This window comes from Macaca thibetana, chromosome 19 (genome assembly GCF_024542745.1).
Source record: "Macaca thibetana thibetana isolate TM-01 chromosome 19, ASM2454274v1, whole genome shotgun sequence".
Taxonomy (NCBI): domain Eukaryota; kingdom Metazoa; phylum Chordata; class Mammalia; order Primates; family Cercopithecidae; genus Macaca; species Macaca thibetana.
Genome location: NC_065596.1, coordinates 25,331,953 through 25,347,222, shown reverse-complemented (window position 1 = coordinate 25,347,222; position 15,270 = coordinate 25,331,953). Strand labels below are relative to the sequence as shown.

At 45.9% G+C, this 15,270-nt stretch overlaps 1 protein-coding gene across 4 annotated transcripts in view; it reads right to left on the bottom strand.

Moving 5' to 3' along the window:
* PVR (PVR cell adhesion molecule) overlaps positions 1-15,270 on the bottom strand; it is a 102,472-nt gene that overhangs the window by 66,244 nt on the left and 20,958 nt on the right. The gene's annotated exons all lie outside the window — the stretch shown is intronic.

Genomic DNA, 15,270 nt, shown 5'->3' with positions numbered 1-15,270 from the left:
GATTACTAATAAATAGAAGATGATGCATGCAGCGTTTTGCATCCCCAAGATAAATAAACAAAGCAGGAAAGAAGAGTGCAAACTTTGGTTGTGTTGTGCTAGGATGCCTGAGAATCTGGGCCAGTCATTTGGACTGAAGAACCTGTCACTTTCAGCTGTATCTCATTCAAAGGTTAATGATGACATTAGGTTTTCCCATATCTTGGAATAATATTCACATCTGCCCAATTGTCTCTTGAAGAGTGGCATTTGGAAAACTCTTGACTTCTTGCAAAGCTGAGACGTCTACAATGGTGACAACTTGCAGTCTTCAAGTTTTACTTGAGTTTCCCCTCTGCCTCTTGGTGTCAACCCCACATTAACAAACATTTTCAGGGACATTCCTCCCTGCCTCCTGTGTTCCTGTTCCTCATCCCATCCTATGCTTAAATGAGACTGGGCTATGTTTCAACGAGAAAACCAGCCCCTCAAATATGACTTTTGGATGCTTTTGGCCATACAAAATTGATAACTCAATTCAAAGTGGTTTAAAACACTGACATGTATTATCCTATGTAGCAGGGATTCCAATGAAAGGGCAGTTCCCATGTTGGTCGATACAGTGGCTCAGTAATAACACCAAGGATCCAGGTTCTTCATCTTCCTACCCCAGCCTCAGCAGGTTGTCCTCTCATGGTGACTTCCCTCCCAGTCCAAGATGGTGGCCAGCCACATCCATAGACACAAAAGGGGAATTGCTGCTCCTAGTTCTCTTCAAGATCCAATAAAGTCTCTCCCATCAGCCCCCAGCAGACTTCCTGTCACTTGGCATTGGCCAGAACCTGGTCTCATGCCCATTCTTCTTTCCCTTTTCTCCAACTGTCCAAAGAATACCCAAAGGTTTCTGCTCCCAACTCCCAATTCCCACTCATCTAGAGAGCTGGTCAGGACCCTAACAGGTATGCCTGAGAGAATAGTTATGTGCTATCTGGGCCAGGCTGCCCTCTGCTCTTCTCCTAGACTGTCCTCCATTTGCCACCAAATTCTTCCTGTTGCTTGTCTATGACTCTGTCATTTGGGCTGTAACAAGAGTAATCTATCTTGTGTGAATGATATATAGTACTATTATTATTGTTCTATCTCATCCTGCTCCACCTTGCCCTGCCCTTCTCTGGAAGTGGATACAGGGGCGATACCCCACTCAAGCTAGTTCTTACACCCCCTTCTCATCCCAGTTGGCTGTGGACCAGAATCAGGACCACTGCCTTGCCCACCTTGATGGGAGCCATTTATTGTGCTCTGTGTGAATGGCGTCCCCTGGTGGTGGAGGCATGTATTTTGGGTGAGGACAGGGGTGGGATGAGGGCTCATCTAGATGGGGGTGCAAGACTGGATCTTTCATCTCTGGGTTGGGGAGGTGAAGAAGATCAGAACCCACCCCATTTACAGTTCCCGAAGATCACCAGGTAAACACTCCCTGTGGCTGCCACACGGGAAGAGTGAATTGTTGATTCACGTTGGCTCCCAGCTGGGCAGGGCAGGGACCTGGTCTTGGCTGGGGCTAGGATTCTTATCAAGAGTTTATTCTGGCTGGGCTCCAAGAGGAGATGAATGGCTGCTTGGCCTTGGGCCTGTTTCCCAGGTCGCCATCTGCTCCAGGTGAGTGACATCCACTGGCCCACTGTGGGTAGTTTTTGGTGGAATCAGTTCTCCAAATGTCTGTCAGGAAACTTTTCAGTTTAGAGACCCTCAGGGGCTGAAGGTTTAGGATGCCCACCATCTCTGCAGAAGGAATAAGGTTTCAGAAGAGATGCTTCTGATGTCTATGTCCTCTACGTCCTTGGTAATGCATACCCTGATTTTTAAATGGATGCATGGGAGTTCAGCAAAAAATATGTTCTCTAGGTTCCCTGGAGCTAAGTGTGGCCATGTGGCTGAATTTTGGCCAATAGATAGAAGTGGAAGTGTTATATGAGGCTGCCAGGACTGGCCTTAAGGACAACTTTTGTTCCTAATCCTTTCACTACTGACCAGATTGTGGATATGATGGCTGGAGCTCTGGCAGCCATCTTGGACCCCAAGTTACATACTGAAGATGACAGACCAATAATAATTGAAGGAGGCTGCGTCCCCAGGATTATGAAACTGCCACACTTGCCCCGAACTCTCTATCTCCAGACTCCATTTATGTCAAAGAGAAACTTCCATCTTGTTGAGGACATTTGATTTTGGGGTTTTCTGTTACTTGTAGCTGAAGCTAGTCTTAACAGAATGCTCTCTCTGGGAGGAGGAGTGCAGGATGCATCCTGTCAGGGCAGGTGTAACTCTTAAGGGTCTTTTGGGTCTAGATGGCAGGAGTCCAACTTGAGGCAGTTTACACACAAAGGGAAAGTTGTTATAAATGAGTTCCAAGACAGGAGAGCATAGAGACACCCAGAACCAGAGGCTCAAATCCCCTCAGGGACCTCTCTCTCAGTGTCCCTCTCTCTCTCAAAGTGCCTCCCAAAGTGCTGGGATTAGAGGCATGAGCCACCACACCCAACCTCTATTTTTAATTTTTTGAGGAGCCACCATACTGTCTTCCACAACAGCCATACTAGGTTACGTTCCCACCAACAGCACACAAGGTTTCCAATTGCTCCATATCCTCGCCAATCCTTGTTATTTTCTGTTTTTGTGATAGTGGCCATTCTAATAGCTGCGAGGCAATATCTCATTGTAGTTTAGATGTGTCTTCCTGTAATGATTAGTGGTGGTTGAGTATCTTGCCATGTGCTTATTGGCCATTTATTATGTTCTTTGGAGAAATGTCTATGCAAGTTCTTTTTGCCCATTAAAAAATTTGTGTTTTTTTTAAATTGTTGCGTTCTGGAAGTTTTCTATATATTCTGGATATCAATCTCTTATCAGAAATATGATTTGCAGCTGGGCATGGTGACTCACATCTGTAATCCCAGCACTTTGTGAGGCTGAGTTGGGAGAATTGCTTGAGCCCAGGAGTTTGAGACCAGCCTGAGCAATGTAGTGAGATCTCATCTCCACAAAAATCTAAAAAATTAGCCAGGCATGGGGTGGCACACACCTGTCGTCCCAGCTACTTGGGAGGCTGAGGTGGGAGGATTGTTTGAGCCCAGGAGTTTAAGGCTGTAGTGAGCTATGATTGCACCACTGCCCTCCAGCCTGGGTGACAGAGCAAGACCCTTTCTCAAAAGAAAAGGAAAGAAGGAAAGAGGGAAGGAAGGAAGGAAGGAAGGAAAGAAAGAGTGAAAGAGAGAGATCGAAAGAAGGAAAGAAAGAAAAAAGACAGAGAAAGAGAGAGAGAAAGAAAGAAAGAAAGAAAGAAAGAAAGAAAGAAAGAAAAAAGAAAAAAAGAAAGAAAGAAAGAAAGAAAGAAAGAAAGAAAGAAATATGATTTGCAAATATTTTCTACAGGCACGCACCTGGGAGGCTGAGGTGGGAGGATCACCTGAATCTAGGAGGTTGAAGCTGCTTGAGCCATGATACTGCGATCCTGCCACTACACTCCAGCCTGGGTGACAGGGTGAGACACTATCTCAAAAACATTCAAACAAACAAACAGCCTAAATCATATCTCGCCCCTTCTTTGCTCAAAGCCTCCAGTCTCAGGCTGAGTCAAAGCCAAAGTCCACAGTGACTATATAATCCACTCACCCCCTCTCGCCCTGCAGTTCTCCGCCCTCTCCTTTTACCCTCTCCCCTCACTCACTTTCCTCCAGCTACACCCTCTACTCCCTGTTCCTCACACAGCCAGGCTACCCTCCAGCTCCAGGTGGACCTCTGCCCTGGGACGCCCTCCCTCCGTCTAGACGGTCCTCTCCCAGATCTGCCCTGGCTTCTTCCCTCACCTCCTCCAGGTCTGCTCAAGCATCTCCTCCTCAGAGAACCCCTCCCCAACCTCCTAGCATTCTAACATTTCTCATCTCCCTTCCCCGTTCCTGCCTTCTCCATAGCATCGACCATCCTCAGACAGACCCTGTAATTTGCCCATTTGCCTTGTTCATTGGCTGTCTCCCGGCTGGATGTCAGCTCCTCAAGGGCAGAGACTTGGTCCTGCACCCTGCCACATCTCCAGCACCCAGCACAGTGCCTGGCTTAATTAATTAATTAATTAATTAATTCATTCATTCAACGTTCAACTATGAAGGATCAGCTGAGTTCCAACTGGCAGGAGTGCTCGCTAAGTTTTTTTTTTGTTTTATTTATTTATTTTTTTGACATAGTGTTGCTCTGTCACCCAGGTTGGAGTGCAGTGGAGCAATCATCTCATTGTAACCTCAAATTCCTAGGCTCAAGAGATACTCTTACCTCAGCCTCCCATGACCACAGGTGTGTGCCACCACACTCAGCCTATTTTAAAAGAATTTTTGAGGCCGGGCACAGTGGCTCATGCTTGTAATTCCAGCACTTTGGGAGGCTGAGGCAGGCAGATCACTTGAAGCCAGGAGTTCGAGACCAGCCTGGCCAACATGGTGAAACCCTGTCTCTACTAAAAATACAAAAATTAGCTGTGGGAGGCAAGCCACCCAGGTGCCGAGACAAGAGACCGAGGGCGTGAACTGTTCCAGTATAATAAAATATATAAAATAAGAATAGTTATACAAGATATAGATCATAGATATGATTACATATGAATATCATTAATCATTAGTTTGTAGCAATTACTCTTTATTCCAGTATTATAATAATCCTCGCTCTACAATCATAACCGAGGAAAACCCAGGCCATATGGAGATAGGAACTGAGGGGACATTGTGAGAAGTGACCAGAAGACAAGAGTGTGAGCCATCTGTTATGCCTGGACAGGGCCACCAGAGGGCTCCTTGGTCTAGTGGTAACACCAGCATCTGGGAAGATGCCCGTTGCCAAGCAGACCGTGGTCTAGCAGTAGCATCAGTGTCAAGGAAAAACACCCACAACTGAGCAGACTCTATTCAGTTCAGAGAAGACTCTACTCCTCCACCTCTTCTGGAAGACCTGACATCAGTCAGGCCTGCCCACAGTTATCCGGAGGCCTAACCGTCTCCCTGTGATGCTGCGCTTCAGTGGTCATGCTCCTGGTCCACTTTCATGTTCCATCCTGTACACCTGGCTCTGCCTTTTAGATAACAGTAGCAAAATTAGTGAAAGTACTAAAAGTCTCTGATATGCAGAAATAATGGTCTCTCTCCTCTCTCTCTCTGCCTTGGCTGCCAGGCAAGGAAGGGCCCCCTGTCCAGTGGACATGTGACCCACGTGACCTTACCTATCATTGGAGATGGCTAACACTGCTTACCCTGCCCCTTTGTCTTGTATCCAATAAATATCAGCGTAGCCTGGCATTCGGGGCCACTACTGGTCTCCACGTCTTGGTGGTAGTGGTCCCCCGGGCCCAGCTCTCTTTTCTTTTATCTCTTTGTCTTGTGTCTTTATTTCTACAATCTCTCGTCTCCACACACGGGGAGAAAAACTCACTGATGCTGTGGGGCTGGACCCTACATTAGCCAGGCATGGTGGCGTGTATCCCCAAAAGTGGGGATGGTTAACACGACCTGCTTAATCCACCCGGACAATGGGGTTCTACACATTGTGTAGCGGTGATGGTCCAGTTGTTAAATATATGATGGGTGGAATGGTTTCACACTATAGAGTTAAAAGAGGTTAAGTATTTTAAAAAGCAGCAATGCCAGCAGGCACGTCCTATTTTATCTTCAGAATGGGGCTGTGAGTTGGGTGTGGTTGTGTCCATTTTACAGATGGGGAACATGAGACCCAGAGATGTGAAGGGGATTCTTTTGTAAAATAATAAAGTGTGCATATAAATATGTGAAGAGAGAAGACTAGAAGAATATGCCAGTTAGCAAAATGTTAACTGGAATTAAATAGCTCTCCACAGTGTGATTATGGAGGTTTGCAATTTATCTTTTTAATTAATCTGAATTTCTCAATTTTTCCACCATGAAGGTGATACAGGAGGTAGAAAGAAATTATTTAGGCAGATAGTGGGGGTAAAAGAGTCCTCCATAGAGCTTCCCTTATAACAAAAAACAGCCCAAGAAATCTTTTTTTTTTTTTTTAACAAAGAACAGCCTGAAAAATCGAGCTACAAACATGGATAAGCAAGCTGGAAGCTTGCATGGGGAATGCTGGCAGCTGTAATCCCAGCTACTCAGGAGGCTGAGGCAGAAGAATCACCTGAACCCGGGAGGCAGAGGTTGCAGTGAGCCGAGATCACGCCATTGCACTCCAGCCTGGGCGGCAAGAACAAAACTCTGTATAAATAAATAAATAAATAAAAAATAAATAAATGGACTCCTTGGGGGGCAGGCATGTTCACCATGGAAGCTCTATCTTCCCTTTTTTGTTAGCACGTGTACAGTAAGAAAGAAATTGGCAACATGGCTCAGCTCAGGCAGAGAACCCACCTGCATAATAAAAGATTGGGTTGGGGGCTGCCAGAAATTCACTCCCTATGCAAATAGCACACCTTGTTCTAACCATTTGTTTATGCCCTATGTAGATCAGACAGTGCCTCCCCACCAGCTCATCTAAAAAACCTCCTACATTTCACCATGGACCAGCAACCCATTTTTCTGGGATCCCTCTCTGTAGCAGAGGCTAGTCTCTTTCTTTTGCCTATTAAACTTCCATCCTCAACCTCGCTCTTTGTGTGTCTGCGTCCTTGATTTCTGTGGCCATGAGACAACGAACCTCGAGTATTACCCCAGACAGTGAGGCTGTTTCAAAGGTGTAAAATGTATTCCAGCTACTGTTTAGTGAGTGGTCATTAGGTGTCCAGCTCTGGGCTGTGGGCTTTTCCCATTGTGTGGAACAGACTCTGAGTTGGCCCCAAGGTAGAATATGGCAAAGGTGATAGATGTATATGGTTCTGTTACCAGAAAGGGATCCTGATCCAGATCCGAAGAGTAGGTTCTTGGACCTCGCGCAAGAACAAATTTGGGCAAGTCCATACAGTAAAGTGAAAGTAAGTTTTTTAAGAAAGTAAGGGGGTAAACAGTAACTACTCCATAGGCACAGCAGTGGCATGGGCTCCTCAGTTGAGTATACTTATAGTTACTCTTTGATTATATGCTAAGCAAGGGGTGGATTATTCATGAGTATTCCAGGAAAGGGGCAGGGATTTCCTGGAACTGAGGGTTCTTCCTCTTTTCAGACCATATAGGATAACTTCTGGACATTGCCATGGCATTTGTAAACCGTAATGGTGCTGGTGGGAGTGTCTTTTAGCATGCTAATGTGTTATAATTAGAGTAGTCAGGACAACCAGAGGTCAGTCTTGTCACCCACCATCTTGGTTTTGGCCGGCTTCTTTACCACATTTCATTTTATCAGCAAGATCTTTATGACCTGTGTCTTATGCTGGCCTCCTATCTCATCCTGTGACTACAAACACCTAACCTCTTGGGAATGTAGCCCAGTAAGTCTCAGCCTTATTTTACCCAGCTCCTATAGAAGATGAAGTTGTGAAATGGCCTTGTTTCTGGGGTGACACCTGAGGTTCGTTGTCTCACAGCCATGGAGAACAAGGACACAGACACACAAAGAGTGAGGTTGAGAGTGGAAGTTTAATAGGTGAAAGAAAGAGACTAGCTATCTGTTACAGAGAGGGGTCCCAGAAAAATGGTCGCTGGTCCATGGTAAAATGCAGGGAGTTTTATAGATTAGCTGGTGTGGAGGCAGTATCTGCTCTACATAGGGTGTGAAAAGCTGGTTAAGACCAGGTATTCCATTTGCATAGGGTGTGAATTTCTGGCAGCCCCCACCCCAGTCTTTTATTATGCAGGTGGGTTTTCAGCCTGAGCTGCACCATGTTGTCCATTTCTTTCTTACTGTGTACTTGCTAACAAAAAAGGAAGATGGAGCTTCCATGGTGGACATGCCTGCCCCCAGGTATCCCTTTTCTTTCTTTCTTTAAATTTATTTTTATCTTACTTTAAGTTCTGGGATACATGTGCATGTCAGGTCTCTGAGCTCAGGCCCGCATGTATACATCCAGATGGTCTGAGGCAATTGTAGAACAACAAAAGAAGTGAAAATGGCCAGTTTGTGTCTTAACTGATGACATTATCTTGTGACATTCCTTCTCCTGGACAATAAGTCTCTGGAGCTCCCCTCCAAGCACCTTGTGACCCCTGCCCCTTCCCACAAGAGAATAATCCCCTTTAACTATAATTTTCCACTACGTACCCAAATCCTATAAAACCCCTATCTCCCTTTGCTGACTCCTTTTTTGGACTCAGTCTGCCTGCACCCAGGTGATTAAAAAGCTTTATTGCTCACACAAAACCTGTTTGGTGGTCACTTCACATGGACGTGCATGACTGTGCAGAATATGCAGGTTTGTTACATAGGTATACATGTGCCATGGTGATTTGCTGTACCTATCAACCTGTCATCTAGGTTATAAGCCCCGCATACATTAGGTATTTGTCCTAATGTTCTCCCCGCCTTCCCCCCACCTCCTGACAGGTCCCAGTGTGTGGGACCCCCTTTCAGGTAGCCCTTTTTCTATTGGTGCAGCTGCTGGCACTCCCCCATGCAAGCTTCTAGCTTCCTTATGTTTGCAGCCCAATTTTTCAGGCTGCTCTGTTAGGAAAAATGATTTCTTGGGCTCCATTTTGTTAGAAGGGAAGTTCTGCTGAGAACTCTTTTGCCCTGACTATCTACCTAAATAATTTCTATCTCCTGTATTAGTTGCTCTGGTTCAAACACCTCTTGCAATTCTGTGACACAAAGTTGTAACTCTCATCTTTCCAGGAGACTCTCTCCCTTGCCGGCTTTGAGGAAACAAGTGGCCATGTTGGGAGGCTCATGTGCCAAGGGACTGAAGGCAGCCCCCAGGCAAAATCCAGCAAGAAATGGAGGTCCTCAGTCCTACAACAGTTGAATGTTGCCAGTGTAGCAGGACAAGCTGCAGACAAAATGCCTCAGACACCAAGTTAAAGAAGGAAGACTTTATTCGGCCAGGAGCTTCTGCAAGACTCACATCTCCAAAAACCAAGCTCCCTGAGTGAGCAATTCCTGTCCCTTTTAAGGGCTTACAACTCTAAGAGGGTCTGCATGAGAGGGTCGTGATTGATTAAGCAGTGGGTACATGACTGGGGGCTGCACATACTGGTAATCAGAATGGCACAGATCAGGACAGGGATTTTCACAGTGCTTTTCCATACAATGTCTGGAATCTATGGATAACATAACCAGTTAGGTCAAGGATCGATCTTTAACTACCAGGCCCAAGGTGTGGCACTGGGCTGTCTGCCTGTGGATTTCATTTCTGCCTTTTAGTTTTTACTTCTTCTCTCTTTGGAGGCAGAAATTGGGCATAAGACAATATGAGGGGTGGTCTCCTTACTTACCAACACCCGGGTTTCCAAGTAGATTCTTCTCCAGTTGAGCCTCAAATGAGACAGCAACTCTGGTAGACATTTGGCTGCAGCTGCAAACCAAGAAATAGCTAAGACAGGTCTCAATCAATTTAGAATTTTATTTTGCCACAGTTGAGGATTGTGATCCATGACACAGCCTCAGGAAGTCCTGAGAACATGTGTCCAAGCAGTTGGGTCACCACTTAGTTTTATACATGTTAGGGAGACAGAAATTATAGGCAAAGACATAAATTGATACATGTAAGGTATACATTGGTTTAGCTCAGAAAGGCAGGACATCTTGAAGCTGCAGAGTGGGCTGCCAGGTCATAGGTGGATTTAAAGATTTTCTAATTGGCAATTGGTTGAAAGAGTTAAGTTCTGCCTGGAAAGTTGAAATCAGCTTGAGTTAAGGTAAATGGGGGGCTGGGTTGTAAAGGTCAAGGCTCTTGTCACATAGATGAATCTTCCAGGTAGCAGGCTTCAGAGAGAATAGATGTGAATGTCTCTTATCAAAGGTGTTAAACTCTGGAGGGACCTATTAAAAGATTCTCAGCTGGGTGTGGTGGCTCACGCCTGTAATCCCAGCTCTTTGGGAGGCTGAGGCATGTGGATCATGAGGTCAGGAGATTGAGACCATCCTGGCTAACACGATAAAACCCCGTCTCTACTAAAAATACAAAAAATTAGCTGGGCGTAGCAGCATGCGCCTATAGTCCCAGCTACTACGGAGGCTGAGGCAGGAGAATGGCTTGAACCTGGGAGGCGGAGGTTGCAGTGAGCCTAGATTGTGCCACTACACTCTAGCCTAAAAAGAAGATTCTCTATAGAATGCGAATTTTCCCTAGAAGAGACAGCTTTGCAGGGCCATTTTAAAATATATCAAATAAATATATTTTGGGGTAGAATACTTTGATTTCCTTTTAGGGCCTGTTACCTGTCGTGTGATGCTATACTAGAGTCAGGTTGGAGGTGGTATCTTATTGGTATCAAGGGTCTGTTCTGTCAGTCTCCGGATCTCTATCTTCATGTTAATGCTGGTCACTTGTGCGTGGATTCCAAAGGGAGGAGAGTATAATGGGGCATGCCTAACATCTCCCCGTTCCTGTCACAGTCTGACTAGTTTTTCAGGTTCCAACAGGCTCTCTTGGCTGAGAAGAGAATCTATTCAGTCAGATGGGGAGGTGGCAGGTGGGCTGGGGTGAGGGCGCTGAGAAGTTTATTTTTGGTTTGCACAACCTGGGGAGACCCTGGAACAGAGGCCCCAGTTAAGCCATGCCTCGTCTCCTGATCTATAGAAACTTTGAGATGATATGTCTGTTGTTTTAAGCAGTCAAATTTGTGGTAATACTGTTATGTAGCAATAGACTGTTCCATTTTGTCTTCTGAATATCGATATGAGGTAGGTGTGGTTGTGTCCATTTTACTGATGGGGAAACTGATGCTCAGAGATGTGAGGGGCTTGCTTGAAATGGGCAACTCCCAGATCCCACGCTGGCTGTCTCAGTGGCAGATGGGGACTGTCAGGCCTCTGAGCCCAAGCTAAGCCATCGCATCCCCTGTGACCTGCACGTATCCAGATGGCCTGAAGTAACTGAAGAATCACAAAAGAAGTGAAAATGGCTTGTTCCTGTCTTAACTGATGACATTCCACCACAAAAGAAGTGAAAATGGCCAGTCCTTGCCTTAACTGATGACATTACCTTGTAAAATTCCTTCTCCTGGCTCATCCTGTCTCAAAAAACTCCCCCACTGAGCACCTTGTGACCCCCTCTCCTGCCCGCCAGAGAACAACCCCCCTTTGACTGTAATTTTCCTTTACCTACCCAAATCTTATAAAACGGCCCCACCCCTATCTCCCTTCACTGACTCTCTTTTCGTACTCAGTCTGCCTGCACCCAGGTGAAATAAACAACCTTGTTGCTCACACAAAGCCTGTTTGGCGGTCTCTTCACATGGACGCGAGTGAAATTTTGGTGCCATGACTCGGATCAGGGGACCTCCCCTGGGAGATCAATCTCCTGTCCTCCTGTTCCTTGCTCTGTGAGAAAGATCCACCTATGGCCTCAGGTCCTCAGACCAACCAGCCCAAGGAACATCACATCAATTTTAAATCAGGTAAGTGGCCTCTTTTTACTCTCTTCTCCAACCTCTCTCACTATCCCTTAACCTCTTTCTCCTTTCTATCTTTGTGCCACACTTCAATCTCTCCCTTCTCTTAATTTCAGTTCCTTTCCTTTTCTCGTAGAGACAGGAGACACGTTTTATCCATAGACCCAAAACTCTGGCGCCGGTCACGGACTTGGGAAGACAGTTTTCCCTTGGTGTTTAATCACGCGGGGACGCCTGCATGATTATTCACCCACATTTCAGAGGTGTCTGACTACTCAGGGATGCCTGCCTTGGTCCTTCATCCTTAGCGGCAAGTACCACTGTTCTAGGGGCCAAGAATCCTCCCGACCCCTTCTCTCAGTGTCTCTACTCCTTCTCTGCTTTTCTGGGAAGCAAGAACCCCCCAACCCCTTCTCTCCATGTCTCTACCCCTTCTTCACTTTCCTAGGAGGCATGAACCCCCCCGACCCCTACTTTCCGTGCCTCTACCCCTTCTCCACTTTCCTGGGGGGCAAGAACCCCCTGACCCTTTCTCTCCATGGCTCTACTCTCTCTTTTCTCTGGGCTTGCCTCCTTCACTATGGGCAAGCTTCCTCCCTCCATTACCCCTTCTTCTCCCTTAGCCTGTGTTCTTAAAAACCTAAAACCTCTTCAACTCACACCTGACCTAAAACCTAAATGCCTTATTTTCTTCTGCAATGCTGCTTGACCCCAATACAAATTTGACAGTGGTTCCAAATAGCCAGAAAATGGCACTTTCAATTTTTCCATCCTACAAGATCTAAATAATGCTTGTCATAAAATGGGCAAACGGTCTGAGATGCCTGATATCCAGGCATTCTTTTACACATCAGTCCCTCCTTAGTCTCCGTTCCCAATGCAACTTGTCCCAAATCCTACTTCTTTCCCTCCCACCTGTCCTCTCAGTCCCAACCCCAAGCGTCACTGAGTCTTTCTAATCTTTCTTTTCTACAGACCCATCTGACCTCTCCCCTCCTAGCCAGGCTGAGCTAGTTCCCAATTCTTCCTCAGCCTCTGCTCCTCCACCCTATAATCCTTTCATCACCTCCCCTCCTCACACCCAGTCTGGCTTATAATTTCGTTTCGCCACCTGCCCAGCAATTTCCTCTTAAAAAGGTGGCTGGAGCTAAAGGCAGAGTCAAGGTTAATGCTCCTTTTTCTTTATCCGACCTCTCCCAAATCAGTTAGTGTCTAGGTTCTTTTTCATCAAATATGGAAAAGCCAGCCCAGTTCATGGCCTGTTTAGCAGGAACCCTGAGACACTTTACAGCCCTAGACCCTGAAAGGTCAAAAGGCTGTCTTATTCTCAATATACATTTCATTTTATTACCTAGACTGCTCCCAACATTAAATAAAGCTCCAAAAATTAAATTCCGGCCCTCAAACCCCACAACAGGACTTAATTAACTTCCCTTTCAAGGTGTACAATAATAGAGTAGAGGCGGCCAAGTAGCAACATATTTCTGAGTTGCAAATCCTTGCCTCCACTGTGAGAGAAACCCCAGCTGCATCTCCAGCACACAAGAACTTCCAAACACCGAAATCGCAGTGGCCAGGTGTTCCTCCAGGCCCACCTCCCCCAGGAACTTGCTACAGCCCAACTTGAACTGCACCCCAAAAACTTGGATAGAGTCTGAAAACTCACCAACCAAACAAGTAATTACGCTGAACCGCCTTGGGCACTCTCTAATTGGATGTCCTGGGTCCTCCCAATTCTTAGTCCTTTAATACCTGTTTTTCTCCTTCTCTTATTCCGTCTAGTTTTTCAGTTCATACAAAACTGTAACCAGGCCATCACCATAATTCTATATGACAAATGTTTCTTCTAACAACCCCACAATGTCACCCCTAACTACAAAATCTTCCTTCAACTTCGTACAAAACCATATCCAGGCCATCACCAATAATTCTATATGACAAATGTTTCTTCTAACAACCCCACAATATCACCCCTTACCACAAAATCTTCCTTCAACTTAATCTCTCCCACTCTAGGTTCCCACGCTGCCCCAATCCCGCTCAAAGCAGCTCTGAGAAACATCGCCTATTATCTTTCCATGCCACCCCCCAAAAAATTTTTTTTGCTGCCCCAACACTTCAATACTGTTTTATGTTAGGGACACTCAGAGCAGTCTCAACTCCAAAGAAGAGTTGGACGGTTCCTGTCCTCCTGCAGTGTAACTGCATTCCTTCTTGTTCCAGGAGGTGGCGACTTTTCCTATCTTGGGAACTGAAACTGCCTTTGCAAAAGATATATCAGTGAGAAAATTATAACACTAATCCAACCCCCATCTTGCCCTTCCCTTAATTATTCCTGGGCTATTGGGCCAAGTTAGCTTTGGAAGACATTTAGGCTACAGTTTAAATAGTAGGTCTAGCCCAAAAGCTAATAGGAGTGTCAGAGGCGTCTGAACCACAGCGACTCCATTTTGAATAAGGGCTAGGAAAATGAGGCTGGGACTTGCTGGGGTTCATTCTCAGAAAGTGAGGCATTCCTAGCCTCTAGATGTTTATGGTTAAGGGAATAAAACAGACCTAGACTTGAGAGTGTCCCGATATGTCAATATCTGGAGAACAAAGGCATCCCTAATTTAATTTTACTTTAAAGATAATAGTATCTTGCAAAATACAGTAATTAAGAAAATTAATCCTTTATCACAAACCCTTGTAGCAGAGCACATCTCCCTGTTTCTAGAGTACAAGCTATATCTTTGCTTGATAGCAGCATCATACCTAGGGTAGATGCATTCCTCCTCTTACTTTCAGGAACGCCCTACTCTTGCCTATGCAGTAACTGTCCTTTCACCATTGTACTTCCTTAATAAACTCGCTTTTGCTTTGCACCACGGACTTGCCCTGAATTCCTTCTTGTGTGAGATCCAAGAACCCTCTCTTGGGGTCTTGCTGGATGGGGACTCTTTTCCTGTAACAGGAGGCCATCCAGCTGAGGGGGAGAGAAGGCTGAGTCCTGTTAAGGTGCAGACATTATTTCAGAGGCTATAAGATATGCAACTTCCCCAGTTACTCCTGAAAACAACAACACTACTGATGACTGGCCTTTTGAGATATCTTTCTAGGAGATGATTTGAGTTCAAACTCCACCTCCCATGTGGTGTGGCCAGCCTCATGTCTACTAAACTGTTTCTTTACTACCATGGTCTTTCTTCATACAGTGGGCAGGAAGAACCCCTCAAGTAGTTACGGAACTGGGAAGCCTGATGCCTAATGAGGATGAGAATTAAGACTAATGAACAATAATGATGATAATGAAGACAATACTTCTAATTTATATAGAAAGTTCTCACACCTGCAGAGGGCATGGATGCTCAATGGAGTAGACTGCACAGTCCATTGGCCTCTTTGCTTCTCATTCAGCCTCCGTTTCATGCCACCCACAACTCCCATTGATCCACTGCCTCCGAGTAAGTTGTACTGTGCTTTTGCCTCGGCTAACAGCAGATTGGCCATTGCATTTATCATTCAGATCTCCAAGAGCCCACCTACCCCAGATACCCACTGGCTAGTCCTGACCACTCCAAGTCAGGTTGAACCCCCATCTCACCAGGAATCCGTGCAGCCTGTAGTTCCAGCCTGAAGAGTTTGAGTCACTGTCCTGGGTAGTGGGGCAGAATCTGGACACCTCATCCTGCTGCTGTTTCCCCACTCTGATCCCCACCTGGTCCTAGCTACCTCCCCGGGAGCTTGACCCTGGAGGAGACAGTGCTTTTGGTATGGACTGGAGGAGACACTGGGCAGACAAAGGCGCACTGTCTGC